The sequence below is a fragment of the Hemiscyllium ocellatum genome, chromosome 42 (genome assembly GCF_020745735.1).
Source record: "Hemiscyllium ocellatum isolate sHemOce1 chromosome 42, sHemOce1.pat.X.cur, whole genome shotgun sequence".
Classification (NCBI taxonomy): Eukaryota; Metazoa; Chordata; class Chondrichthyes; order Orectolobiformes; family Hemiscylliidae; genus Hemiscyllium; species Hemiscyllium ocellatum.
This window is the reverse complement of record NC_083442.1, coordinates 9,597,662-9,624,958: the sequence shown is the minus strand read 5'-3', so window position 1 is coordinate 9,624,958 and position 27,297 is coordinate 9,597,662. Positions and strand designations below refer to the sequence as shown.

Sequence of the window (27,297 nt, the reverse complement as noted above, 5' to 3'; positions counted from 1 at the left end):
CGTAAAGACCATTCCCTTTGTGTCTACCTCATCAGGTCCATGCTCCTAACAACCCACCCTCCCAGAACCTTCCTCTGCCACCACAGGAGTTGCAAAACCTACACCCACACCTCCAACCTCACCTGCATCCCAGGCCCTAAAGGAGCCTTCCACATCCAAACTTTCATCTGCACTTCCACACGTCATTTCCTGTATCTGTTGCTCCTGGTGTGGTCTCCTCTACATTGGGGAGACAGGACACCTACTCGCAGAGCTTCAGAGAACATTTCTGGGATACCCGCAACACCAGACCCCACTGCCCTGTGGCTGATCACTTCAACTCCCACTCCCACTCCGCCAAGGACATGCAGGTCCTGTCCTCCTCCATCGCCACTCCCTTACTACCCAACGCCTGGAGGAAAAACACCTCATCTTCAGCCTTGGGACCCTCCAACCCTGTGGCATCAATGTGGATTTCACCAGTTTCTGCACAATTTCAGTTCAGTCTCGATGAGGTGGGGTTGTTTTTCTTACAGCAGAGGCGTCTAAGGGAGAACTGGATTGAGGTATATAAATTAAGAGAACCAAACAGGGCAGCACAGTGGTTAGCACTGATGCTTCACAGTGCCAGGGACTCCATTCGATTCTCACCTTGGGCAACTATGCAGAATTTGAACATGCTCCCAGTACCAGCATGAGCTTCCTTAAAGTGCTCCAGATTCCTCCCAGTCCACAGATGTGCAGGTTACTCGAACTTGCTATGCTAGATTGCCCAGTGGAAAATGTGTTGCTGGTTAAAGCACAGCAGGTTAGGCAACATCCAAGGAATAGGAAATTCGACGTTTCGGGCATAAGCCCTTCATCAGAGATTGCCCAGTGTTCAGGGATGTGTAGGCTAGATGCATTAATTAGGGAAATGTAGAGTAATAGGGGAATGGGTCTGGGTGGAGACTCTACAGGTCAATGTGGACTTGTTGGGCCAAATTGAGGCATAAATTCTGTTCTTAGTAGAAAATATGGTGACCAATTTGAACTGAAATAAACGGACGCTGGACTAGACAAAAGTGTTTAGCGTTGTGAGATAAAGATTAACCAAAACACAACAGAATACGTTTGCGTGCACATTGACTGAATTGCCCTCAACTATATATATAATTCTTTCAAATGTTATGCGCTTTTCAGAATACCGATGGGTTCAGTGATTGTTTGCGACGGTTTTGGAAGTCGGTTATTGCCAAGTCTGCACTATTTAGAGAATGAAACCTCCTCATGTAGAGCCAACCGGTCGAGACTAGTTTAATCCGGACGTAGCCATGTACATTTCATAACCTGATTTTAAAAGACAATCCTGAAAACAAACGCCTGAAATCACAGCAAGTCAGACAACATCCATAGAAAGAGAGCAAGCTAACGTTTCGAGGTTGTAATTTGCTCCTAAATTGCCAGTATAATACAATGCGTTTACTTTAATAAATACGTCAATTGCACCAACGCCATCCCTACAGCACCAACTTCTCCATTCAACACTAAAAACCACAACAGCACATTTTAAAATAATTCTCCTTCAGCAACCGTTTCTGTGACGAACACACTCTCACATTCCACCAAACACCCAGCGCAGGCGCACCACGGACCAGCTTCGGCTGTCAAGACGGGACATTGAACCCCAACGCCATGACGCACTTCCTTACGGTTGTCTTGGTAAAATTTCCCGGATGTGGAATTAGTCAACACGGTTCGTTAACTAGTGAGATGCTGGCGCCGGTTGTGGGGGAGGGTGGACGGTAGCTGTGGCGGAACAGGGAGCCTGTGAGTATCACCGTCTTATGGGGGTGGGGGTGCTGTGGTTCTGTATACGTAACAACATCCACTATTCCCTTTGCATCAGGCTGAGCTGTCAGCAGCTACCCTCAATTTCCAATTCCCTTGTTTCCTTCTCTCAAGTGATCATCAGCAGTGAACCCCCTTATACCCCGGGCATCGCCTTGCCCAGCCCTGTAACTATCATGGTTTTACACCATTTTACCTTCATCACTTAAGCCAACGCCTCCATCTCCTGGCCACAATGAATGCTAGATATTCTCTGTCGGATTTTAAAGCTCGCGGAGGGGGTTCTCTTAACTATTTGTACGCATAGGCCCAGGTGTAGTACCCTTTGGTTTTAATTTGATGCTTCTGATTCCGAACCCGAAATGATGTTTTCAAGAATTTCTTTTCCCCCTTGTAGATTTCCTTTTTTAAGACTAGATTCAAAGGAATTTGTTTCAGCATGGTGGCCCAATGGCTAGCACTGCTGCCTCACAGCACCAGGGACCTGGGTTCAATTCCACTCTGGGTGAAGTTTGCACATTCTCCCCGTGTTTGCTTGTCTGCAGTCCAAAGATAGGCAGAGTAGGTGGATTGGCCATGGGAATTAAGGGATGGGTGTGTCTGGGTGGAATGCTCTTCGGAGGTTAGCTGTGGTCTCGATGGGTCTAATGGCCTGCTTCTATGAAGATTGTACAGAGGAATCCCGATTATCCGAATTTCGGATTATCCAGACAAGATTGCAAGGTCCCTATGCTTGGCTATACTGTGTTATCCGACAATTGATTATCTGAACAAAATACTCCCAACTGTCTCGACCGGATAATTGAGGTTCCTCTGCATTTGTTGTTTTCGTATTAACCTATGTGACGGTTTCTGAGATGGAATGGGGACATTTGTTTTGAAAATCCTGCTTTTTTTTAAATATCAAAATATGTTTTTGCAGTATGCTGAATTTATATAAAACTAAATTCTTGCTGAAACATAGTTGGGATTGGGGTTGTTTGCAAGTATGTTTGTATGAACATATGTGCAGCTGCATTTATAAAGGTCGAATGTTAAGGCTGGACTATTTATTAGGCTTTGCATGACATTGCAAATCTATTCCTGTTTGACTGCCAAGAAATATCTGGATCTGGACACCAAGTAAATGGATCCAGTAGTCAAGCTCATACTTCAAGCCTATGCATTTGTTAAGAAAATGGATGATGACAAATGTGTCTTCACTTATCTGCTTCTTGCATTCAACCAAACTACAATATCTTGTGTATGCAAAGAGGTATTTCAAAACTGGAGATCATCATTAATATGTGATTATTATCAGGATTGCCTTTTTCTATACATCTTATGTACAGTAGTCTACAGCACAGAAGTCTTTTGTTTCAGTTTCTATTCTGCATTTTGCGTATTGGGTGCTGGTTTTGCTGGGGAGGCGTAAATTAGAGATATGTCTTCTTGTCAGTGCACTGAAAGCCTTTTTCCTTTAGTTTGCTTCCAGAAGAGGGTCAGGGTTGAAATAAAATGCATAATTTAAAAACTGGATTGTAAAGAGGGGACAATTTTTATTGTATGTTGTGTAATTAGATAACTGATTTAAAAATTCTAGAACTTAGTTTCTTTTCTGTTAAACCATCCAAATGGAACAGTTGGCATTTGTGGCTTCATAAAATTTTGATGTTTACTAAAGTGGGAAATTTCAGGATGGCATCTATTAAAATTCTTTTTGACGTACACACAGGTTATATTGATTTCCTGCACAGTATGTTAGAGAAGCTGAGAAAAGCTTGCAGGTTGCTTTTCTAATTATTGCACACTATTCTTTCCAGTGTGGTTTTAAATTGGTGGTTAGTACTGAAGAATATGCACAGAATAGCTTTTTGGATGCTTTATTTGCATTTTTCTCGGCTTGGATTCTTTTTTGAACATATGACTTCTATGACTCAGCTTGTATTATTGATACAGCTAGGATAAACCATTCACGGTTTCTGTGATTTGCCATTGTGATTGCTGAAGCCAACCACTTTACTTTTCCAGAGTATTTTAAATTCTGTTCACAGTGAAAAGATTGGACACAGAAGTCAGTCCAAATCCTAGACAGCATAGTTCCTGCAAATTCCAGGTCATTGCATTCAATGAACTTGAAATTATTTGAGACTGACTGTTGTCCTTTTCTGACTGAAAAAAGAACCAAGAAGCAGAGATTCATTGTCATGCAGCTCAGAAGAGGCACTTTGGATTTGTACTTGACCTATCTACTCTAAACCTATTTTCCAGCACTTGACCCATAGCCTTAAATCTTAAGGCATTTGAAGTACTCATCCATGTACTTTTAAAGATTAAAAGTTTTTCAGCCTCTTCTGTCCTTCCAGGCAGTGCATTTCAGATTCCCACCACTCACTAGGTGAAAAAAGCATTTCTCAAATGGCCTCTCAAACTCCTGCCCTTCACTTTAAAATTATGCCCCCTTGTTGTTGACCCTTCATCTAAGGGGAACAGCTGCTTTCAAGAATCTTGTCCATGCCTCTAATAATCTTATTCACCTCAGTCAGGTTTCTCCCTCAGCCTTCTCAGCTCTAAAGAAAACAACTCTAGCTTCATAGCTAAAATGCTTTAACCCAGACAATATCCTAGTGAATCTCCTCTGTGTCCCCTCCAACGCAGTCACATCCTATTGCAATTAGAGCTAAACTTTGTCTTTCAACCGTGGCCTAACTAAAATTTTTTGCAGTGCCAATGTAGTCCCCTTCTCTTATGATCTCTGCCATGACTGATAAAAGCAAATGTCTTATGGGCCACTCTAACCATCCTATTAACCTGTCCTGCCTCCTTCAGGGATCTATTTATCAACTCCTCCACATTCTCATCTAATTGGTATTATGTGTATCACAAGCAGTAAGGGACTCAGCACTAATCCCTGTGGTATGCCACTACGCACCAGGCTGTAGTCTCATAACAGCCTTTTACCATCATGTTACCTCTTATGAGTAAGCCAACTTATGATTCATCTTGCTAAGGAACCATGCGCTTTAACCTTCATCAGTCTCCGATATCAAAACTTTGCTGAAATCCAGATAAATGACATCAACTGCATTACCCTTGTCTACACACCTGATCACCACCACAAATAATTCAATAAAATTTTTTAGGCATGATCTTTCTCTGACGAAGCTATGCGAGCTATCCCTGATCAAATCTTGTCTATGCAAGTGGAAATTCATTCTCTCCTTCACAATTTTCTTCAGTAGTTTCTCTACCACAGATGTGAGACTGTCCTCCGGTTCTTTGGCACCTCCCATGTTGCCAGGGAGGAATGAAAAAGTTAGGTCAGAGCTCATATAATTTCTTGCCTTGACCCTGTGCTCCCATCTTAAATGGAGAATCCTAATTTTAATTTGTGCCCTCTTGTTATAATCTCTCCCATGAAGGAAAGCATCCTTTCAGCATCCTCCCTGTTGATTAGTGAACTTCGATGGATGCAGGCTTAAACTGTCCAAACGTATCTCAAATAACGTCCTACCACTCCCTGTCTCTCTATACTTATGGGTTCTGCAGCCCTCTCCATTGAAATAATATGCTGCATTTCTATTCTTTGTGCCAAAATAGACAACTTCACGTTTTCTCCAAATTGTGCTCTACCTGTCAATTTTTTTGTCCTGTTATTTCAAACATCTAAATTCATTTGCTCCTTATGACCTTCCACAATTTATTTTCCTACTTTTGTTGAGTCATCAGCAAACCTAGCAACCACACCTTCAATCAAGTCATTGATACAAGTTCTAAACCATTGGGAACTCGTACACCACTTCACACATCTTGTCAACCTGAAACAACCCACTTATTCCCACTCCCCTACTTCCTATTAGCCAATCAATCCTCTAACGTACTAATGTGTTTACCCTGAAAGTACAAGCTCTTATTTTGTTTTTTTTAAAATGTGGCACCTTGTCAAATATTTCCAGAAATCTAAGTACAGTGCATCATCCGATTATCCTTTATGGATATTACTTTTGAGTAAGAAACAAAATAAGTTTTTAGTCCAACATGATATCCTTTTCATAATACCATGTTGACACTACCTGACTACATTAAGATTTTGAAGTGCCATACTATAATCTCCTAATAGTGGATTCTTGCATTTTCACTTTGACAGATGTTAGACTAACTGACTCATAGTTTCCTGCTTTCTGTCTCTCTGTCCTCTTCTGAATAATATTTCCTAATATTTTTTTCTGCTGGGACCCTTTCAGAATCTAAGGGACTTTGCATCCATATCTCAATCAATTCTTTTAAGAGGAAAAAGTGAGGACTGCAGATGCTGGAGATCAGAGCTGAAAATGTGTTGCTGGAAAAGCGCAGCAGGTCAGGCAGCATCCAAGGAGCAGGAGAATCGACATTTCGGGCATGAGCCCTTCTTCAGGAAATTCCTGAAGAAGGCCTAATGCCTGAAATGTTGATTCTCCTGCTCCTTGGATGCTGCCTGACCTGCTGTGCCTTTCCAGCAACACATTTTCAGCTCAATTCTTTTAAGACCCTAGAATGAAGTCCATCAGGATAGGGTGGACTTGACAGGATTTATTTCTAATAATATTGTTATGCTCTTTCCCTGGTGATTGTAATTGTTTCTTTCTCCGTTACATGTTCTCATTCATATGGAATATAATGTGTATCTTCTACAGTGAAGACTAACACTAAGTATCTGTTATTTCATCTGCATTTACCAGGTTTTCCATAATTAATTCTCTAGACTCGCTGCCATGAACATGCTAACAAGAGTAGGCCACTCACTCCTTCAAGAATGCTCTGCCATTCAGTAAAATCCCGGCTGATTTTGATTATACATTCCTGCAAATCCGTGATAATTTTTTATCCCATATCCCTTAGTCATCAGAACCTTTTGCCTTTTGAGGATGGGAATTTCAAAGACTCTCCATGCTTGGAGAGAAGACAATGTTTCATCATCTGTTTTAAATGGGCCCACTCTTATTTTTGATTTATGAACTGTACTTTTAGATTCTCAGTAAGAAGGAGCATCCAAATCCCCTCAAGATTTTATGTTATAATTTAGTCAACTCTGACTCTTCGAAACCCCAGAAGATACAGACAGTCTGTCTTGCCTTTCCCCATAATGTAAACTGCTTGTTCCAGGTATGTGTATACCCTCTCCGAATTGCTTCTATCCTTCCATAATTATGGAGACCAGTACTGTACACAGTACTTCCAATTTGGACACCCAATGCCCTGTACAACTGAAGTGTAATATCCCTATTCTTGTATTCAATTTCTTGTATTTCAATAAACTGTGTCATTTTATTAGCATTCTTGGTTACATGCTATACCTGCGGACTAATCCTTGAAAATTTATGCATTAGGGCACCCAGATCTCTCTGCATTACAGCTCTGCAAATTCTCAGCATTTAGATAATATGACTTTTAGTCTTTCTGCGAAAATGGACAATTTCCCACTTTCCCACATTGAACTCCATTTACTAGATCTTTGCCCACTCAGTTAACCTGTGTATATCCTTTAATAGACTCCATATGTCCTCTTCACAATCACTTTCAGATTTATCTTTGTGCCATCAGTAAATTTAGCTACCGTTTCTTGGATCTCTGTTTTAAATCATTTTTTAAATTGTAAAGAATTGAGGCCCCACCATCGAATCCTCGGATCCACCACTTGTGACATCCTGCCAGCCTGGAGAGGACCCACTTATTCCTACTCTTTGCTTCCTGTTATCAAGCCAATATTCTTTCCATGCCAATATGTTACCCCGAATACCATGAGCTTTTATTTTTTGCAATAACTTGATGTGGCACCTTATAAAATGCGGTCTCTGAATTTGGATGCAATAAATTCTCTGGTTTTGCCCTATCTACAGCTTCTTCAATGCGCTCCACTAAATTAGCTGAATATAGTTTCCTTTTGACAAAACCATGTTTACTCTGTTTGATAACCATCAACTTACTCAGGTGCCCTCGCTGTTATAATGTTTTTAATGATAGCTTCTAACATTTTCCCTATAACAGATGTAAGCTAACTGGCCTGTAATTTCCTGCTTTCTACCCCCCTTTATTTTAACTAAAGGAGTTGCATTAGCTATTTTCTAATCTAAAGAAACCTTCCCTGAATTCAATGAATTTTTGGAGAATTAAAACCTATGCATCAACTACTTCACTAGTTACCTTTTTTAAAATACCTTAGGATGAAATCCATTAGGACCTGAAGATTTTGTCATCTTGCATTTCCCACAATTTACTTAGTACTACTTTCTTGGTAATTGTAATTTTCTTGGGTTCCCCTTTCCCTTCAATTCCTGATTTACAGTTACAGGGTGTTTGCAAGTTGCTAAAGAAGACCAATGCTAACTTTACCCTTTTCTCCCATTACCTGTCGAACCTCCCTTTTTCTGTTTCTAGATAGCTTTCATTCAAACTGTAATTTCATTTCCCTTATAAATTTAAAAATTATTATTTGCTGTACTTTATCATGTCCCTCATGTTTCATTAGTTCTCTCAAATGACTATTTAATCATTAAAATGCTTAATTTGTAGGACTGTCACCACTAACTAAGATAAAAGAAACTCTCACCGGATTTCAAAGAACAAAACAGCAAATATTTATTTGAACAAATGCAGCTTTTAACAAATAGGAAAATTAATGCTGAGATTCCTCCCCCTCCCCCCAGCCCCAACTCAATCCAAAAAAAAATTCTCACACAGGATGTTTGAGATGGACAGTTTGGCAGTGGGTGAATGTAAAATATAAGAATAAAGTAACCCATTCTGTGTGGATCAAGAGTTAAAATCTGTCCCAGTTCTCTTATTTTTTGTGACAATATCGCATTATTGTTGACTGTGGTGATTTTCAATTGGTAGCTTGTCATAAGTTTTTGCTAGAAATTAAATTCCTCTTTTCAGAGTCTTTTTAGTACTGGGTAAAAACAATGACTGCACATGCTGGAAACCAGATTCTGGATTTGAGTGATGCTGGAAGAGTACAGCAGTTCAGGCAGCATCCGAGGAGTAGTAAAATCAACGTTTTGGGCAAAAGCCCTTCATCAGGAATACAGCAGTACTTGTCTCCTTTCACTTATAGGGCCACTGCAATCTGGTTGGTTTGCAGGCTTTTGGAGGTTGAGTGCAACTCCCCCTTGGATCTGTGAAAAATCTGTAACTTGAAGCAAATCCGAAAACTGTTGCTGGGCAGCTTTCTTTTCAACCCAAAAGCACCCAGTGCCATCTAACCTCAAGAGTTTCCAATCCAGCTTAGAGTCAGAGAAAATATGATCTTTGGTTTATTGTGTCTGTGCTGGTCAAACGCAACCACCTAAATATTCTAAACCCATTTTCCAGCACTTGGCCCGCAGCATTGGCATTGCAAGTGCACATCTAATACTACTTTTATGCAATGAGGGTTTCTACCACTACCATCCTTATGGCGATGAGTTTGAGATTCCCACCACCCATTCTGGTGCAAAGGCTTTTCCTGATGATGGGTTTATGCCTGAAACGTTTATTCTCCTGCTCCTCGGATGCTGCATGACCTGCTGTTCTTTTCTAGCACTATACTCTCGAATCTAAAGTTTTTCCTCACATCTCCTCCAAACCTTCTGCCCCTTGCCTTAAATCTATGCCCCCTGCTCATTGATCCCTCCATCCATTCTTTCTGTCTATTCTATCTATGTCTGTCATAACTTTATTCATATTATGCATGTCTCCCTTCGATCTGTTTTGCTATAATGTCTCCAATCTCTCTTCATAACAGCCCAGACAAATCTCATCTGCACAATCTTCAGTGTAATGACATCCCTTGAGAATGTGGATTCTAGAACTGCACACAATACTCTTGCTGTGGCCTTACAACATTTTACACAGTTCCAGCAAACCTGCTCTTGCTCTTAAACTCTATGCTTTGACTAATAAAGTCAAGTATCGAGGAATCTTGATTATCCAAATGACATGGGTGGGGAGATTTTTGTTCAGTTTAGCCAAGCTTCGGGAAATTGTGATCTTGTCTGGCAATCTTAACTTCAGTTAATTGAATGCCAGATAATCAAGATTCCTATATGCCATATGTCTCCTTAACCACTTTATCTACCTAATGCCTGAAAGGAGTTGAAAAGTGTGGCACTGGAAAAGCACAGCAAGTCAGGCAGCATCCAAGGAGCAGGTGAATTGAAGTTTCAGGCACAAGCCTTTCATCAGGAATGTGAGAGGGAAGGAGATTGAGAGGGTGGGGTGGTTTGGGGAAAGGTAGCTGGGAAAGCAATAGGTAGATGGATATAGGTCAGAGTGGAGCAGATAGATGGGAAGGTAGATGGACAGGTAGGATAGTTCAAGAGGGCGGTGCCAAGTTGGATGATTGGATCTGGGATGAGGTGGGGGGAGGAGAAATGAGGAAACTGGTGAAATCGACATTGATGCCATGTCCCAAGATGGAAGATGAGGTGTACATCCTCCACACATTGGGTGGCTCGGATTTGGCAGTGGACTTGCATGTCCTTGTCGGAGTGGGAGGGGGAGTTGAAGTGGTTGGCAGTAGGGCAGTGGAGTTGTTTGGTGTGTGTGTCCCAAAGATGTTATGTCGATTTTGCTAGTTTTCTCATCCTAGATACAACGCACCAATTCAGCACTGCCCTCTTGAACGGTCCTCCCTGTCCATCTTCCTTCCCATCTATCTGCTTTCACCTCTGACCTATCACCATCACTCACCCCAACTCTGTCTACCTATCACCTTTTCTACTATCTTTCCCCCAGCCCCGCCCACCCTCCTATTTATATGTCAACCCCACCCCCCGATATTCCTTATAAAGGGTTATGTTTGAAACGTCGATTCTCCTGCTCCTTGGATGCTACTGACCTGTTGTGCTTTCCAGCACCACATTTTTTGACTCCGATGTCCAGCATCTTCAGTCCTCACTTTCTCCTAATACCTTAAGGGATCAAGATATGTGTACATCAAGGTCCCTCTGATTCGTGGTGCTTCCCAAGGTCATTTTGTACATGTATTCCTTTGCATCATTTATCTTGTCTGCATTTAGTTCAATTTGCCATTGATCAATCCGTCTGATTCGCCCTTCTATATCTTTGTGTAGTCTATTACTATCCTCCTCACTAATTATCACGCCACCAATTTTTGGATTGTCTGCAAACTTGCTAATCAACTCCTTCATTCAAGTCTAAATCATCTGTATAAATCACAAACAGCAAAGGCCCTTGTGGGATCCGCTGAAAACAGTTAGAAAAACACCCCTCAACCATCATCCTCTGTTTCCTGCCTCTCCGCCAATTGTTGATCCAATTTGCTAAATTTCCTTCGATCCCATGGTGGCTTACCTTTGCTAATGGTTTTCTATGTGGTAGCTTATCAAAAGCCTTGCTGAAGTCCAAGTAGTCATGATTTGGAGATGCTGGTGTTGGACTGGGGTGTACCACACTCCAAGTAGATTACATCAAAAGCGTCACCCTCATCCACACACCTGGTTACCAGGTGAAAAATTTAGTCAAGTTGACTGGATGTGTTCTCCCCTCAACAAAACCATGCTTACTATTCAGAGTTTGGGTGCTCTTGTGCAGTCGATAGGCAAATGCTTCACAGTTCCATGTTTCTTTTGAGGTGGGGAAAATATAATTTAAACATGTATTTTCTAGTTTATAATTCCAAACAACATATGCAGTCATTGCCCACTCTCCTGACTTGATGCCAATCTTTGTGGTGTCATTTGCATAATTGTGATTGAAATTTCGATAGCCTTGGACTTTTTTTTTCTGTTGTGGATAATACAGGATCAAATTAGTACTTTTCTTTCTTTGTTTGCTTTAGTCTGCATAATGTAACTGTTTTCCACTTCAGTTTAGGAGTGGATGAGTCATTAGTTTCAGCCATTGTTTTACTTTGCTTTGTCTTGTGGTGTGATCCTTTGTTTATCTGATGCTGTCATATGATGTGTTGTTTACGCATTCCTCCTGTCCTGCCAAAATTGCAGGATATTTAAACATCGACATACTGTAACTTGTGTTCCTAATGAGAACTGAATCGATCTTGAAAGTGTAGTTCTGAGATTGTCAGTGTGTCAAGCTGTTTGAAATACACAATTGTGATTTCTTTATCTTTGACATCTTTCAACCCTTGCAGTAAAAGATACTCATCTACAGTCTCCTGTTGTTTACCTTAAATTCACTTGTTCCAAAATCAAGTTCTCAATTTAATGTTCTCTCGAAATATATCTGATGGCAGAAGTAAATGGAAGCATTTATTTTCATGACATGCTGCTTACTAAGTTTATTAAATTGATCTCTAGTTGTTTTGCTTTTCTTCAGCATCCAGGTTTAGATCAATGAAATGATTTATTTTGGAAAAAAGTTTGAATAATGTCAGTGCGCTATGCTCACAATTCTCCTGAGAGTTGGTTGATCTGTTCTCTTGTTTTTATTTGTTCTATAGCATAGGTGTAACCCTGTGAAGAAACCTGATTCCAAATTTGCTACAGTGCCTACCTGTACTCATGCCTTTGATATTTGCAGATTTTTCAATGGTGCTGGCTGTTACATAACTAATCCATCTAGCCTACACTTCCTTGGACACGATGTAAAATTTTTTAGCGTGGCTAATCCACCCTACTGCACATTTTTGAAGTGTGGGAGGAAACCAAAGCACCTGGCAGCAACCCACACACAAGGGGAGCAAACTCCACAAGGATCGTCCTCTCAGCGTGGAATCAAGCCCAGGTCCGTGGTGCTGTGAGGCAGCAATAATAACCAATGTGCCATGATACCCAAAACATTCACATTTTACTTAAAATGGTGACAGATATTTTCTCGTCTCTAACTTTTTTAATGGAACATGGAGCAGTGTAGCACAGGAACAGACACTTTGGCCCACCAGTCTGTGCTGATCATGATGCCATTCTAAACTAATCCCGTCAACTTGCACATGGCCTATTCCAAATGCCTTTTAAACTCTGCTAACAAATCTGCTTCTACCACCTCCGCTGACACTGTGTTCCAAGTGACTACCACCCTTCATGTAAAGAAAAATCTTTCCTTGTGCATCTGCTTTAAGCTTTTCCTCTCTTACCTTAGCCCTAGTATTTCGACATTTCCACCCTGGGATAAAAGATTCCAACCATCCATCTTATCCATTCTTTGTAACTTTATCAGGTCGCCCCCTAGCATCATATGCTCTAATGAAAGCGCATTTGTATGTTTCTCCTTATATTTACTACATTCCAGTCCAGACAACATTCTGGTAAAACCCTTTTTGTACCCTCTCCAAACCCTCCATATAACTCCTATAATGTGGGACTGAAACTGCTGCAAAACTGCAATGTTCCAAACGTTGCTTAACTAAAACAGCTGTAACATGACTTGCCCATTTTTATACTCAGTGTCCTGACTGGTGTGTGTGCTGTACACCTTTTACCACCTCATCCACTTGTGTTGCCACAGTCAAGGAGCTAGGCAAAAGCGAGGACTGCAGATGCTGGAAATCAGAGTCTAGAATAGAGTGTTGATGGAAAAGCACAGCAGGTTAGGCACCATCCGAGGAGCAGGAAAATCGATGTTTCAGGCAAAAGCCCTTCATCAGGGAGCTATGAACTTGTATCCTTCTGCATATCAATGGTCCGAAGGGTTGTGCCATTAACTGTATAATTTCCTCTTGTATTTGACCTGCAAAGTGCATGACCTTGTCCGGATTCAACTCTACCTGCCATTTCTTAGGCCAACTTTCAATTGACTTATATCCTCCTGTATCCTTTGATAACCTTCCTTATTATCAGCAACTACACAAATTTTCACGTTATGAACAAATGAAAAAGCTTCACAGAGGCTTTTTCCCACCATTGTCGCCGTCTATTTACACATAGCAGTCTTTGACTCTTGTTTTGTATCCTACAGAGTCAGACACCAGTTTGTAAGTATCTCTGACACTCAACCTTTTTATACGTCAGCCAGGGTTACTTGACTGAGATAATCTGGTCCAATCAGGGAACCCATATTCTATAATTCTGATAAAGGGTCACTGGACCCGAAACATTAACTCTTCAAGATGTTGCCAAACTTGCTGGGCTTTTCCAGCAACTTCTATTTTTGTTTCCAATTTACAGCATTTCGTTCACAGTTCTTTTGGTTTATACTTAGTCATAATCTGTGATGTCCAGCTGGCTAACCTCATTACAATCATTGCATCCCACACCCTCTGAGTCCACGGACAAAGGCTGGTCCTTTTTCTTGGAGAGCTTCCTCGGTTATTTTCGCACCAGGTCAGCATCTCTGACTCTGTGTCGTCACAGTCAGCTTGTATTGCACAGAAGCTCTCCTCTTGCACCAGGAGTGTCCAGGTAGAATTCCATTCTTCTTCCAGCAGCAAAGGCATCGAGGCAGCTACTTCCGTCATGTGCATCTCTGATTCAGAGTACTTGACAGCATATGATGGATAGGCAGAATCCATGGATTCTTGCAGCATTTACAGTGGTTCTGAGGGCCACAGCACATGATCCTGCCATATCATTTAAGAAGTTGCACCTTTCAAAGGATCCACATGATTATGCAGGACCGTCGTACCTACCGAACCTTTGATATGTCATTGGTCCTGACCTCGCTTTGACCATGCCTGTTACCCATGCAGGGCATTTCCATGATTCTTAAACCAAACTTTGTTCTCTGTATGAAACTTATCCCTCTCACTTAGAGTCTTGGGTGTAACATTAAAGTTTGTGGAGTTGTCTACCCTGTAGTTTCATATAGGATAGTCCTGTAATCAAACAAAAACTGTGACAGTTTGGTATCTAGTGAGGCTGCAAGCTGATACCTCAATCCAGCCTTCAAAGTTTGGAGTGATGTTTCTGCTAAGCCATTGGATAATGGGTGGCATGGCACTGTCCTAATATGTCAACTCCCCTTTGACGTGAAGAAATAACCAAATTCCCTGCGGGTAAATCATGGTCCATTATCTGTGACTAACACTTGTAGGACTCCCTGAGTTGCAAAAGATGTGCACATCTTTTGTTCTCGTCATCCCAGCATTTGACGAATTTATGCACATCCAAACACTTGAGTGGGTATCTACAATGACTAAGAACATTGAACCCATGAAACCCATTGAACCCATGCTTACAGTTAATGTGCGATTAATTTTTGTCCTTGGTGACATTCTGGGCACTGCCTATCTAATGTAGTTATGTCTACGTCCAAGCCTGACCACCAGACATAACTTATTGCCAACTTCTTCATTTTGGAGATTTCTGGATGGACCTAGTAGAACTCAACCAGTACTTGATGGCAACCTTTGCTCGAAACTGTCCTCTACAATGAGCTGGTGCCTTTTGGTCCTAACAGCTTTCAGTTTTAGTATCCGTGGTCCTTTGGGTTCCCCCATCAATGTTAGTTGTTTCAGTTTGGAAAAGACTGCATCTTTCTGGGTTGAAAGTCTTCAAAGTTTGTGCGAAGATTTGTAGCTCGGGTGCTTGTTGTAGTGGTTCTATTCGCTGAACTGGAAGTTTTTGTTGCAAACGTTTCGTCCCCTGGCTAGGAGACATCATCAGTGCTGTGGAGTCTCCTGCGAAGCGCTTCTTTGATGTTTCTTCCGGCATGAAAGTCTGATATTGTTTGTTGTGACTAGGAGGGTGTCCAGAAAATTTAATTTCATTACCAACCCTTCCACTGGGGGTACCTCAGGTCCTGTGTCTGCTAATAGGAGGTGGTTCAGTGCATCCACATTCGCTACTCAGCCTCTGCAAAGATATGATTTGGAGATGCCGGTGTTGGACTGGGGTGTACAAAGTTAAAAATCACACAACATCAGGTTATAGTCCAACAGGTTTAATTGGAAGCACATTAGCTTTCGAAGCAATGCTCCTTCATCAGGTGATAGTGGAGGTCTCATTCGTAACACAGAATTTATAGCAAAAATTTGCAATGTGATGTAACTGAAATCATACATTAAAAAATTGATTGTCTGTTAAGCCTTTCATCTGTTAGAATACAGTGATAGTTTCACTTCTTTCACGTGTAAATCACAACTTTTTTTTAAAGTTGCATTCTCGGATTAGCTGTTAACAATGGCGATAGCTAGACAATCTGTTAAAGGTGTTAGCCCCCTGTGATCTCTGTCTATGACCTGATATTTAGATTGATTCTAATCTAAAAAGTGAGATAAGAGTTTTACATAAATTCATGCAGTTTTTGAGCTCAGAGTTCTACGTGAATGTATGCAGTTTTTGAGCAAAGTGCAATGTAACTCTGCAAGTACAAATTCACCCCACAAAATATGTGTGTGTGTGTGTGTGTGTGTATAATGAGTGCAGAATGTCTTAAGTCTGTGAGGGGGGTGCATGTGTGAGTGTGTGTGTGTCTATAAGGGTGTGGATGCATGTGTGTGTAGTGCAATGGTGATCACCTGTAATGTGACATGAACCCAAGGTCCCGGTTGAGGCCCTCCCTATGGGTACCGAACTTATAAGCATTTAATATTAGAACCCACTGCTGAATGCAGCCCAAACCTCTGGTCAGTACTGCTTTGTCCTTTCAGCAGACCAACTAGGAGTTTGTGGTCCATGATTGTCACAAATTTTGGTTCATAAGGGTATTGGTGGAACTTCCCGACTCTACATATGACCTTCATTCCATCTTTTTGTATCAGGACGTATTTTTACTCTGCATTAACCGAAGTCTTGGATGCATAAGTTATTGAGTGTTCCTCTCCATTGGACTACCTATGAGCTGTCTGGAGAGGCATAGCACACCAATATCAGGTCTTTCTTGGGATCATAGTATGCCAACACCTTAGAGGATGATAACTGTTTCTTTACTTCATTGAGAGCTAGGGCTTGTCTTTGAGACCATTTCCAAGGCTGACTCTTTTTTAGGAGTTGATGCATAACTGCCAGAATGGATGCCAGGTTATGTATAACTTTCTACAACAGCTTACCAGCCCAAACTATACCTAAACACCTGTACAGATGTGGAAGCTAGGATACCCTTTACTGCCTTTACTTTATCTTCCTCTGAGTGCAATCTGGTCATCTTCACTCTGTAGCCCGAGTAGTTTAATTGGGGGACATGGAACACATTCTTCCTTTCTTAGGCATCCGCCTGCTTGGAGAAATGCCTTAGAATTTTATTCAGGTTCTCTAAATGTTCCTTCGTAGTCTTTGCTTTAATCAGGGCATCATCCAGGTAAGTGGCAACCTTGCAAAATATTGTCCATTGTCTGCTAAAAAATTGAACATACCCCAAAAAGCAGTTTTGTAAATTGGTATAAATCCTATGGATATTAATTGCACAATAAGTTTGAGAATCCCAGACTAAGCGTAGTTGTAAATAATTGGCTCAGGACTAGCCTACCACCAAGGATCTTATGAAATGCTTTAGTAAAATCCATGTAGACAATATCCACTGACCTATTAATAAGCTGCACATGGTTAGGATGGAGAGATTACATCTAGAGTGAGAGATGGCCCGAGTGAGCATATTATTTGGGAAATTCGGAGGCTGCATGGAAATTTGGTACAGAGGGATAGAGGTGATTTTTGCACGCTAAAAGACCAGTAAGGCATTTTTGAAAATCAAATTAAGAATTAAATAAAATAGAGATGCAAAGCCGGTCAGTGTGTTGTACCTGTATGATTTGTGAGCTGGAGCCACCCCATTGTGGTTCATAGTGTGCAAGTGTTGGTTGGTTGAGGAACAAGAAATCAGATTAAATGAGCTGGAGTCTGCACTTCAACATTGCGACACATGAGGGAAGGTAAGAATTAACTGGATGCTGAGTTTTAGGATACAGTCACACCCCTTAGCTGAACTACCTTAATTTGGCCAGTGTCAACAGGCTGGAAGAACAAAGCAAGCCAGGTAACGTCAGGAGATGCAGAAGTTAACTTTTTGGGTGTGACCCTTCTTCAGGACTGGGAGTGGGTATAAGGGGAGCTGCAGATAAAGGGGATAGCAGGGCCAGGGTGGTGAAGTGGGGTTATGTGAACACTGGTAGAGGACACTACGTGGTTTGTCAATGGGAGGAATGAATCCGGTTGGTGGCAGGTGGCAGGGAGGAGTGGAAGAGAGGGGGAGGGGCTGGGAAGGGAGTAGGGGTTGGAAAGGGGGTCTGTTTGAAATTTGAGAACTCCATGTTGAATCCACCGGGCTGTAGGCTGCCCAGGCAGAAGCTAAGATGTTGTTTCTCAAATTTGTGGCCTTGTTCGTTACGGCAATGGAGCAGGCCAAGAATGGTCATGTCGGAAAGGGAGTGGGAAGGGGAATTAAAATGGGGGGATCTGGGATTTCCAGTTGTCCCCTGCGGGCCCAGCTGTGATGCTCAGTGAACCATTCCCTAAGTTTACATTTGGTCTTCCCAGTGTAGAGAAGACCACATCGGAAGCACCTGCTGCAGTAAATGAGGTTGGAAGAGAGGCTGGTGAACCTGGAAGGACTGTTTGGGATTCTGAATGGCGGTGAGGTGGGTGGTGTATGGGCAGGTTTTGCATCTTTTCAGGTTGCAAGGGAAGGTACCTGGATGTCGGGAATTGTTGAGGAGAGTGGCGCAAATCAAGGGCTGTTGAAGTGAATGGTCATTGCGGAAGGTAGAGATCAGTGGGGTGGGGTCTGGTTGGAGTTGGCGGAACTGTTTAAGGATGATGTGTTGGATGTGGAGATTGGTAGGGTGGTAGATGAGAACAAGGGTAACTTGTCTTTATTGTGTTTGGAGGGAGTGTTTAGAGCAGTGGAATGGGGAATGAAATTAGCACGGTGGAGGCTTGTCTGGATGACAAAAGGAGGAATCTCTAACTCAAGTGTCCAGCAATTCAGTAAATACTGTCTCATTTTGTTTCTTCTTCAAATGTGCATCGCCTCGTATTTATCAGGGTTAAATATATTTTATCAGGGTTAAATATATTCTGCCACTTGTCTTCCCATTGGACCAACCCATCTATATCTTCCTGTAACCTACAACTATCTTTGCTATTAATCACTCTAACATTCCCCCCTCACAGTTTCATCAGTATCATTTCTGTAAGTAGTAAACAATAAGGGTCCCAGTACTGATACTTGTGGTACATCACTGGACATTGGCTTCCAGTCATTAGAACAGCCTTCTGCCACTATCCTTTGTGTTCTGTTATTAATCCAGTTTCTGATCCATCTCACCAAGTTTAACTCCATTCTATTGTAACGACACGGCGGTGAACCCCTCTGTTTGTTAAACCAAAAGCCTTGTAATCTGTTAAAATATGAGAATTCCAAAATTCCATTATTTAAAGAAAATAACCTCAATTTGCTTTTTAACTCTGAAAGTGAACATTAAACAACTATTTGCAATTCTAAATCCCCTTTCACTTAACTGCTTTTTATCTGCCTCCATCTTTATAACTCTTTAGTGACTCTTCTACTAGGTATTTCAATCTTGCGTGTAGTTCTTTGGCCAGTCCGTAAGTTGGTGTTCCGGGTCTGAGGGGGGCTCCTGGATTTTCGGTAGTCCGTAGAATTGTGGGGTGTTGGTCCTGTCTGGTTTCATTTTTTGGAATTCTGTCTTGTTTAATTGTCCGGAATTGTGTAATTTTCTGAGGAGATATGTAATTTTGTTTCCTAGTTGTGGGGTCGGGTCTAGCGCCACCTGTTGGTAGGTGTTGGTGTCTGCTAGTAGTGCATTGGTTTCTCTCTGTAGTCCCTTCTGTTCAGGGTGACTGTGAGCTGAACTTTGTCTGCAGGTAATATGGCAATGTTTTGTCTTTTTTGAGGTTTTCTAGGCTTTCTTTTCTTGTGTGTTCAGTTTGCTTCCTTCCCTCATTCAGCTCAAAGTCTGTCTGATCGTTTGTTGTGTTTCTTCTGTGAGTTTATTGTCCTTCAATGTGGTTTCTAATGCCGCTAGGAAATCCTTCTTGTCAGCGTCTCGGTAATCGAAATTTAGTCCTTTGACGAGTACCGCTTTTTCTGTGTCTGATAGGGTTCGGTCTGATAAGTTCTTTATCCATGCCCCTTTGTTATCGGTTTTGTCTTTGTTTGTGAGTTTGTCAAGTTTTTCCTTCAGGTCTCGATTTTTCTTTATCTGTTGTTGTGGTTCTGTTCGCCGAGCTGGGAATTTGTGTTGCAGACGTTTCGTCCCCTGTCTAGGTGACATCCTCAGTGCTTGGGAGCCTCCTGTGAAGTGCTTCTGTGGTGTTTCCTTCGGCATTTATCGTGGTTTACCTCTGCCGCTTCCGGTTGTCAGTTCCAGTTGTCCGCTGCAGTGCCTGGTATATTGGGTCCAGGTCGATGTGTTTGTTGATAGAACCTGTGGATGAGTGCCATGCCTCTAGGAATTCCCTGGCTGTTCTCTATTAGGCTTGTCCTATAATAGTAGTGTTATTCCAGTTTCTTTATCTGTGTTTGTCGTTGTTTGGTGTTTATGGCTCGTTCTACTGCGTCTGTCCATTCTTGATTTGTTGCGTGTTTGAATAACGGTTTTTGGTGCACAAGCTCCTGGTTGTATTTTCCTCAAGTGCTTTGTAGGCAGAAAAAAGGCACAGAAAATGCAGCAAGTACACAACAGGTCTATCAGCATTTGAAGTTGAAGAATAATTAGATTAAAGTATCATAAATATGGAAATGACTGAAATTAATTAAAAAAATAAGATTAATGTCAGGTAATTTCATTTGTGGGTCAAATGCGCAAAGTATCAGTATCAGTATTGTACATGTTTGTTGCATTTGTGATCAAAGTAATTTCTTTCATCTGCAATTATATCAAAATTAGCTCAAGTTGCTTCAAACCACAAAAGAAAGAGAGAGACTGGAAGATGGAGGAGGCAGAAAACCTTTATGGTTACTAATTTTTAGATGCAAGTGTTAAAATGTCTGTGACGAATGAAGACCTGCATTTGATGCAGGGAGCTGTAAACCATGAATATTGGCATCTAAACTGTTGCAGTCTTGTCCAATTTTATGAGGGTGATGCTCTGATAGGAGTGCAGAATTGTCAAATTTTTCCCTGAAGTTTTTACTTAAAACTAGTTGGAATTGTGAAGGAGGTCAGAGGCTGAAAAATTATGAAACTAGACTGGATGCTAACATAAAAGGAAATCCCAAAATCTTCTATTAGCATCTTCGTAGTAAAAGGAGTGAGGCTAATCAGACCAAAGAGGTCTGAATGAGGCATTAAATGAAACTCGAAATCTGTCTTTACCTATGAGGTAGATAGATACTGCACAGGTCACGGTGACAGAGGAGGAAACTCAGGTTTACATTTTGCCTTATATTTGAATATTTCAAGTTAAACTACTTGAAAGCACTGAAACCAGATGATATGCACCCAAGGATATGAAAGAAGTGAGAATGGAGATTATAGCCATAATGGCAGTTACTTTTCATTCTTTCCTGGCTTCAGGCTTGGTGCTAGAAGATTAGCAAATTGCAAATATAACACTCTGGTTTGAAAAACATCATTGTAAAAACAGACCCAACAATTTTAGGGTGGTTGATTAATTTTGGTAGTAGGAAAGAGTAGCATTGAAAAATTTGTGCAGTCGGTTCTGCGATAACACTTTTTTTAATGTGAATTGGTTTTAATGTGATTGAAGAATTTATACAGTTATTTGTAGAATGTGAACTTTCCTTATCTGTATTAGTGATAATGCAATTCTGGCCCCGTTAATTTAAATGGTGCGGCTAGTGCACGATTTTCTTAAAATGTGAGATTGCACGAGAGTGGAAGCATTGCATTATATCGGAACTGGCTGGATCAGTTTGGAGCAGTCAGCATGGGTTTAAGAAAAGACAGTCATGCCTAACATGTTTAGTGGAATCCTTTGAAAGTAGATATGGTGTATATCAAAGCTTTTGATACTGTGCCCCTCAGGAGACTTGTGAACAAAGCTTCAGGTTGTGGAATAAAAGGGACAGTGGCAACCTGGGTACAAAACTGGCTGAGAAATAGAAAGCAAAGCATTATCATTAATAGGTAATTTTGGGGCTGGAGAGAGATTTATAGTGGACTTCGTGGGGAATGGTTATGGGCCCTTTGTTTTTCAACATATGTAGGATCTTGGTGTGGAGGAGATAGAACATTTACATAGAACATACACAGAACATTATAGCGCTGTACAGACTCTTCAGCCCTCGATGTTGCGCCGACCTGTCATACCAATCTGAAGCCCATCTAATCTACACTATTCCATGTACATCCATATGCTTGACCAATGGCGACTTAAATGTACTTAAAGTTGGCAAATCTACTACTGTTGCAGGCAAAGTATTCCAAACCCTTACTACTCTCTGAGTAAAGAAACTATGTCTGACACCTGTCCTATATCTATCACCCCTCAATTTAAAGCTATGCCCCCTCGTGCTCACTGTCACCATACTTGGAAAAAGGCTCTCCCTGTCCACCCTATCTAACCCTCTGATTATCTTATATGTCTCTATTAAGTCACCTCTCAACCTACTTCTCTCTAACGAAAACAGCCTCAAGTCCCTCAGCCTTTCCTCATAAGACCTTCCCTCCATACCAGGCAACATCGTAGTAAATCTCCTCTGCACCCTTTCCAAAGCTTTCACACCCATCTTATAATGTGGTGACCAGAACTGTACACAGTACTCCCAAGTGCGGCTGCACTGGAGTTTTGTACAGCTGTAGCATAACCTCATGGTTCGGAACTCGATCCCTCTATTAATAAAAGCTAAAACACTGGATGCCTTCTTAACAACCCTGTCAACCTGGTTGGCAACTTTCAAGGATCTGTGTACATGGACACTGAGATCTCTCTGCTCACCTACACTACCAAGAATTTTACCATTAGCCCAGTACTTTGCATTCTGGTTACTCCGACCAAAGTGAATCACCTCACACTTGTCCGCATTAAATTCCATTTGTCACCTCTCAGCCCATCTCTGCAGCTTATCTATGTCTCTCTGTAACCTACAACATCCCTCGTCACTATCCACAACTCCACCGACCTTAGTGTCGTCTGCAAATTTACTAACCCACCCTTCTATGCCCTCATCCAGGTTGTTTATAAAAATGACGAACAGCAGTGGACCCAACACCGACCCTTGCGGTACACCACTAGTAACTGGAATCCAAGATGAACATTTCCCATCAACCACGACCCTCTGTCTTCGTTCTGCAAGCCACTTACTGATCCAAACTGCCATATCTCCCACAATCCTATTCCTCCGCATTTTGTACAACAGCCTACTGTGGGGAACCTTATCGAATGCCTTGCTGAAATCCATATACAGCACATCAACTGGTTTACTCTCATCTACCTGTTTGGTCACCTTCTCAAACAACTCAGACAGGTTTGTGAGGCATGACCTACCCTTCACAAAACCTTGCTGACTATCCCTAAGCAAATTATTCTTTTCAAGATGATTATAAATCCTATCTCTTCTAACCTTTTCCAACACTTTACCAACAAATGAAGGTAAGGCTCTCTGGTCTGTAATTACCAGGGTTGTCTCTACTCCCCTTCTTGAACAGGGGAACCACATTTGCTATCCTCCAGTCTTCTGGTATTATTCCTGTAGACAATGATGATTTGAAGATCAATGCCAAAGGCTCGGCAATCTCCTCCCTGGCTTCCCAGAAGATCCTAGGATAAATCCCATCTGGCCCAAGGGACTTATCTATTTTCACACTCTGCAGAATTTCTAATACCTCTTCGTTGTGAACCTCAATCCCACCTAGTCTAGTAGCCTGTATCTCAGTATTCTCCTCGATAATATTGTCATTTTCTAGAGTGAATACTGTTGAAAAATATTCATTTAGTGCTTCTCCTATCTCCTCTGACTCTATACACAACTTCCCACTGTTATCCTTGATTAGCCCTAATCTTACTCTTGTCATTCTTTTATTCCTTAAATACCTGTAGAAAGCCTTAAGGTTTGCCCTGGTCCTATCTGCCAACAACTTCTCAACTTCTCATGTGTCTTCCTGGCTCTTCTGAGCGCGCTCTTTTTAGGCCTTTCCTGACTACCTTATAACCGTCAAGCGCCCTAACTGAGCCTTCACATCTCATCTTAACATAAGTCGTCGTCTTCCTCTTTACCAGAGGTTCCACTTCCTTCGTAAACCACACCTCTCGTGCTCTCAAGCTTCCTCCCTGCCTGACAGGTACATACTTATCTAGGACACACAGTAGCTTTTCCTTGAATAAGCTCCACATTTCTAATGTGCCCATCCCCTGCAGTTTCCTTCCCCATCCTATGCTTTGTAAATCTTGCCACTCGCATCGTAATTTCCTTTCCCCCAGCTGTAACTCTTGCCCAGTGGTATACACCTATCCCTTTCTATCACTAAAGTAAACATAACAGAATTGTGATCGCTATCACCAAAGTTCTCACTTACTTCCAAGTCGTAACACCTGGCTGGGCTCATTACCCGTTACCAAATCTAATGTGGCTTCACTCCTTAGTCTGTCTACATACTGTGTCAGGAAGTCCTCCTGCACACACTGGACAAAAACCGACCCAGCTATTGTACTCGTACTATTGGGTTCCCAGTCAATATTTGGAAAGTTGAAGTCCCCCATGACAACCACCCTGTCTCTCTCCTATCGAAAATCATCTTTGCTATCCTTACCTCTACATCTCTGGAACTATTCGGAGACCTATAGAAATCCCCCAACAGGATGACCTCTCCTTTCCTGTTTCTAACTTCAGCCCATACTACCTCAGTTGACGAGTCCCCAAACATCCTTTCTGCAACTGTAATACTGTCCTTGACCAGCAATGCCACACCTCCCCCTCTTTTACCATCTTCTCTGTTTCTACTGAAACATCTAAATCCTGGAACCTGCAACAACCATTCCTGTCCCTGCTCTAATCTAATCAGTCTATTATGGCACAACCAACAGAACACAGAGGGCTAACACCTTCAAGATCTTATCTGGCCTGACACCAATTGTTACAGTTAACCTGAGAATGTAACTTTTAAAAAAAAGTTTTGTGATTTACATATGAAAGAAGTAAAACTATCATGCTCATCCTAACAGATGAGAGACTTAACAATCAAAGTAGTTTTTCAATATATAATTTCAGTTACATCACACTGTAAACTTTTGCAAAAAATTCTGTGTCTTACAATTGTGCACTCCACAGAGCTCCGAAAGTGAGTGCTTCCAATTAAACCTGTAGTAGGAAATTTACAACCCTTCTCTTATTGATCAACTTTGACATTTCCTCGAAGAATTTTATTTGGTTTGTAAGACATGACCTTCCCTGCATAAAACCATGTTGCCTATCACTGATAAGCCCATTTTTTTCCAAATAGGAGTAGACCCTATCCCTTAGTATGTTGTGCAGCAGATTCCATACCAGTGATGTCAGGCTTCACTGGTCTATAATTACCTGGATTATCCCTGCTACCCTTAAAAAGGGGACATTAGCAATTCTCCAGTCCTCTGGGACCTCACCCGTGTTCAAGGATACTTCTTTACATATACATTTCCTCATGAAGATGTTTTGTTGTAAATTATTCACTAGATAAGGCTAAGGAAAAATAATTTTTCAAAACTGTGTTGTATGTAGAAATAATTATAATTTCTATTTAATTCTACACCGTAAACTTGAATGTTGGATGATTGATTAAGTTCGCAGATGATGCAAAATTGGTGAGGTGACAAATAGTGACGAGGATAACTTTAGCTCACTAAGATTGCAGATGACAAAGATTGGTTGTGTGGACACAATTGAGTGTTTTGGGCTACAAGAGTATGTAAATAGGACGGTCAAATGGCCAATAAGTTGCAGGTAGAATTTATACATCTTTAATTTGACAAGGAAGCACTCAATGAATGGCATGGCACGAGGAAGTACTGTGGAAAAAGGCACCTTGGGGTGTTTGTCCACAATCCCTAAAGGCGGAAGAGCATGTTACTATGGTAGTGGAAAAGGCATATGGGATACTTCCCTTTACCATTCAAGGCTTATATCACCAAATGCCCAAAAGTTATGTTGGAGTTGTATAGAACTTTGATGAGACCACAGCTGCTACACAATACTATGTGCTGTTCTCGTTGCCACATTAAAGAAAGAATGGGATTACATTGGAGGGGGTGCAGAGGATATTGACCAGAATGCTATCTGGGCTGAAATATTTAAGTTATGAGGGAAGGTTGGATAGACTTGGGTTGGTTTTGTTGAAACAGAGAAGACAAGGAGCAATCTATTTAAGGTGAACTAGATTATGACAGGCATGGACAGAGTGGATAAGGAGCAACCATCTCCTTAGGTGAAGAGTCAGTCAAAAAGGACACAGGTTCAAGATGAGGGACAGAAAGTTTAATTGGGATGTGAGGATAAATCTTATTACTCAGAGGGTTGTGAATTCTGGAATGCGCTACCTAGGAGCATATTGCCTCACATCCTTTTTAAAAGTACCTGGACTTAAGCATATCGTAACATTTCAAGGCTATGGGCCAGTTGCTGGTAAATGGGTTTAGGTTGATTGTCAGGTATTTTTCACTGTTTGTACAGATGGGCTTTAGGATCTGTTCTACAACATCAAGGTGGGCTGTTCAGATGGGCTGATCACTGGCAGAGGGATTTCAATCTGGAAAAGTGTGAGATGATGCAGTTGGGCAGGAAACATGGCAAGGGAATACATGATGAGCTGAAAAAAGTGTTGTTGGAAAAGCGCAGCAGGTCAGGCAGCATCCAAGGAGCAGGAAAATTTACGTTTCGGGCATAAGCCCTTCTTCAGGAATGAGGAAGGTGTGCCAAGCAGGCTAAGATAAAAGGTAGGGAGGAAGGACTTGGGGGAGGGGCGTTGGGAATGCGATAGGTAGAAGGAGGTTAAAGTGAGGGTGATAGGCCAGAGATGGGGTGGGGGCGGAGAGGTCGGGAAGAAGATTGCAGGTTAAGAAGGCGGTGCTGAGTGGGACTGAAATAAGGTGGGGGGGGGGGGGAAGTGAGGAAGCTGGAGAAATCTGCATTCATCCCTTGTAGTTGGAGGGTTCCTAGGCGGAAGATGAGGCGCTCTTCCTTCCGGCGTCGTGTTGCCATGGTCTGGCGATGGAGGAGGCCAAGGACCTGCATGTCCTTGGCTGAGTGGGGGGGGGAGTTAAAGTGTTCAGCCACGGGGCGGTTGTGTTGGTTGGTGCGGGTGTCCCAGAGATGTTCTCTGAAACGTTCCGCAATGTAGAGGAGGCCACATCGGTGCAGCGGATGCAGTAAATGTTGTGTCTGAAGGTACAGGTGAATTTGTGACGGATATGGAAGGATCCCTTGGGGCCTTGGAGGGAATTGAGGGGGGAGGTGTGGGCGCAAGTTTTGCATTTCTTGCGGTTGCAGGGGAATGTGCCGGGAAGGGAGGTTGGGTTGGTGGGGGGGTGTGGACCTGTTGAGGGAGTTGCGGAGGGAGTGGTCTTTCCGGAATGCTGATAGAGGAGGGGAGGGAAAGATATCCTCGATGATGGGGTCTCTCTGGAGGTGGCGGAAATGACGAAGGATGATACTGGAGGTTGGTGGGGTGGTAGGTGAGGACCAGTGGGGTTCTGTCTTGGTGGCGATTGGAGGGGCGGGGTTCAATGGTGGAAGAGT

The 27,297-nt window shown here is 41.9% G+C and overlaps 1 protein-coding gene across 1 annotated transcript in view; it reads left to right on the top strand.

The window, feature by feature from the left end:
• The first annotated feature begins 1,733 nt into the window (after positions 1-1,733).
• The window catches only part of herc1 (HECT and RLD domain containing E3 ubiquitin protein ligase family member 1), a 445,291-nt gene continuing 419,727 nt past the window's right edge, over positions 1,734-27,297 (top strand). Inside the window, exon 1 of the mRNA XM_060853924.1 lies at positions 1,734-1,788. The gene's annotated coding sequence lies outside the window, so the exon portion shown is untranslated. The remainder of the gene's footprint in view (positions 1,789-27,297) is intronic.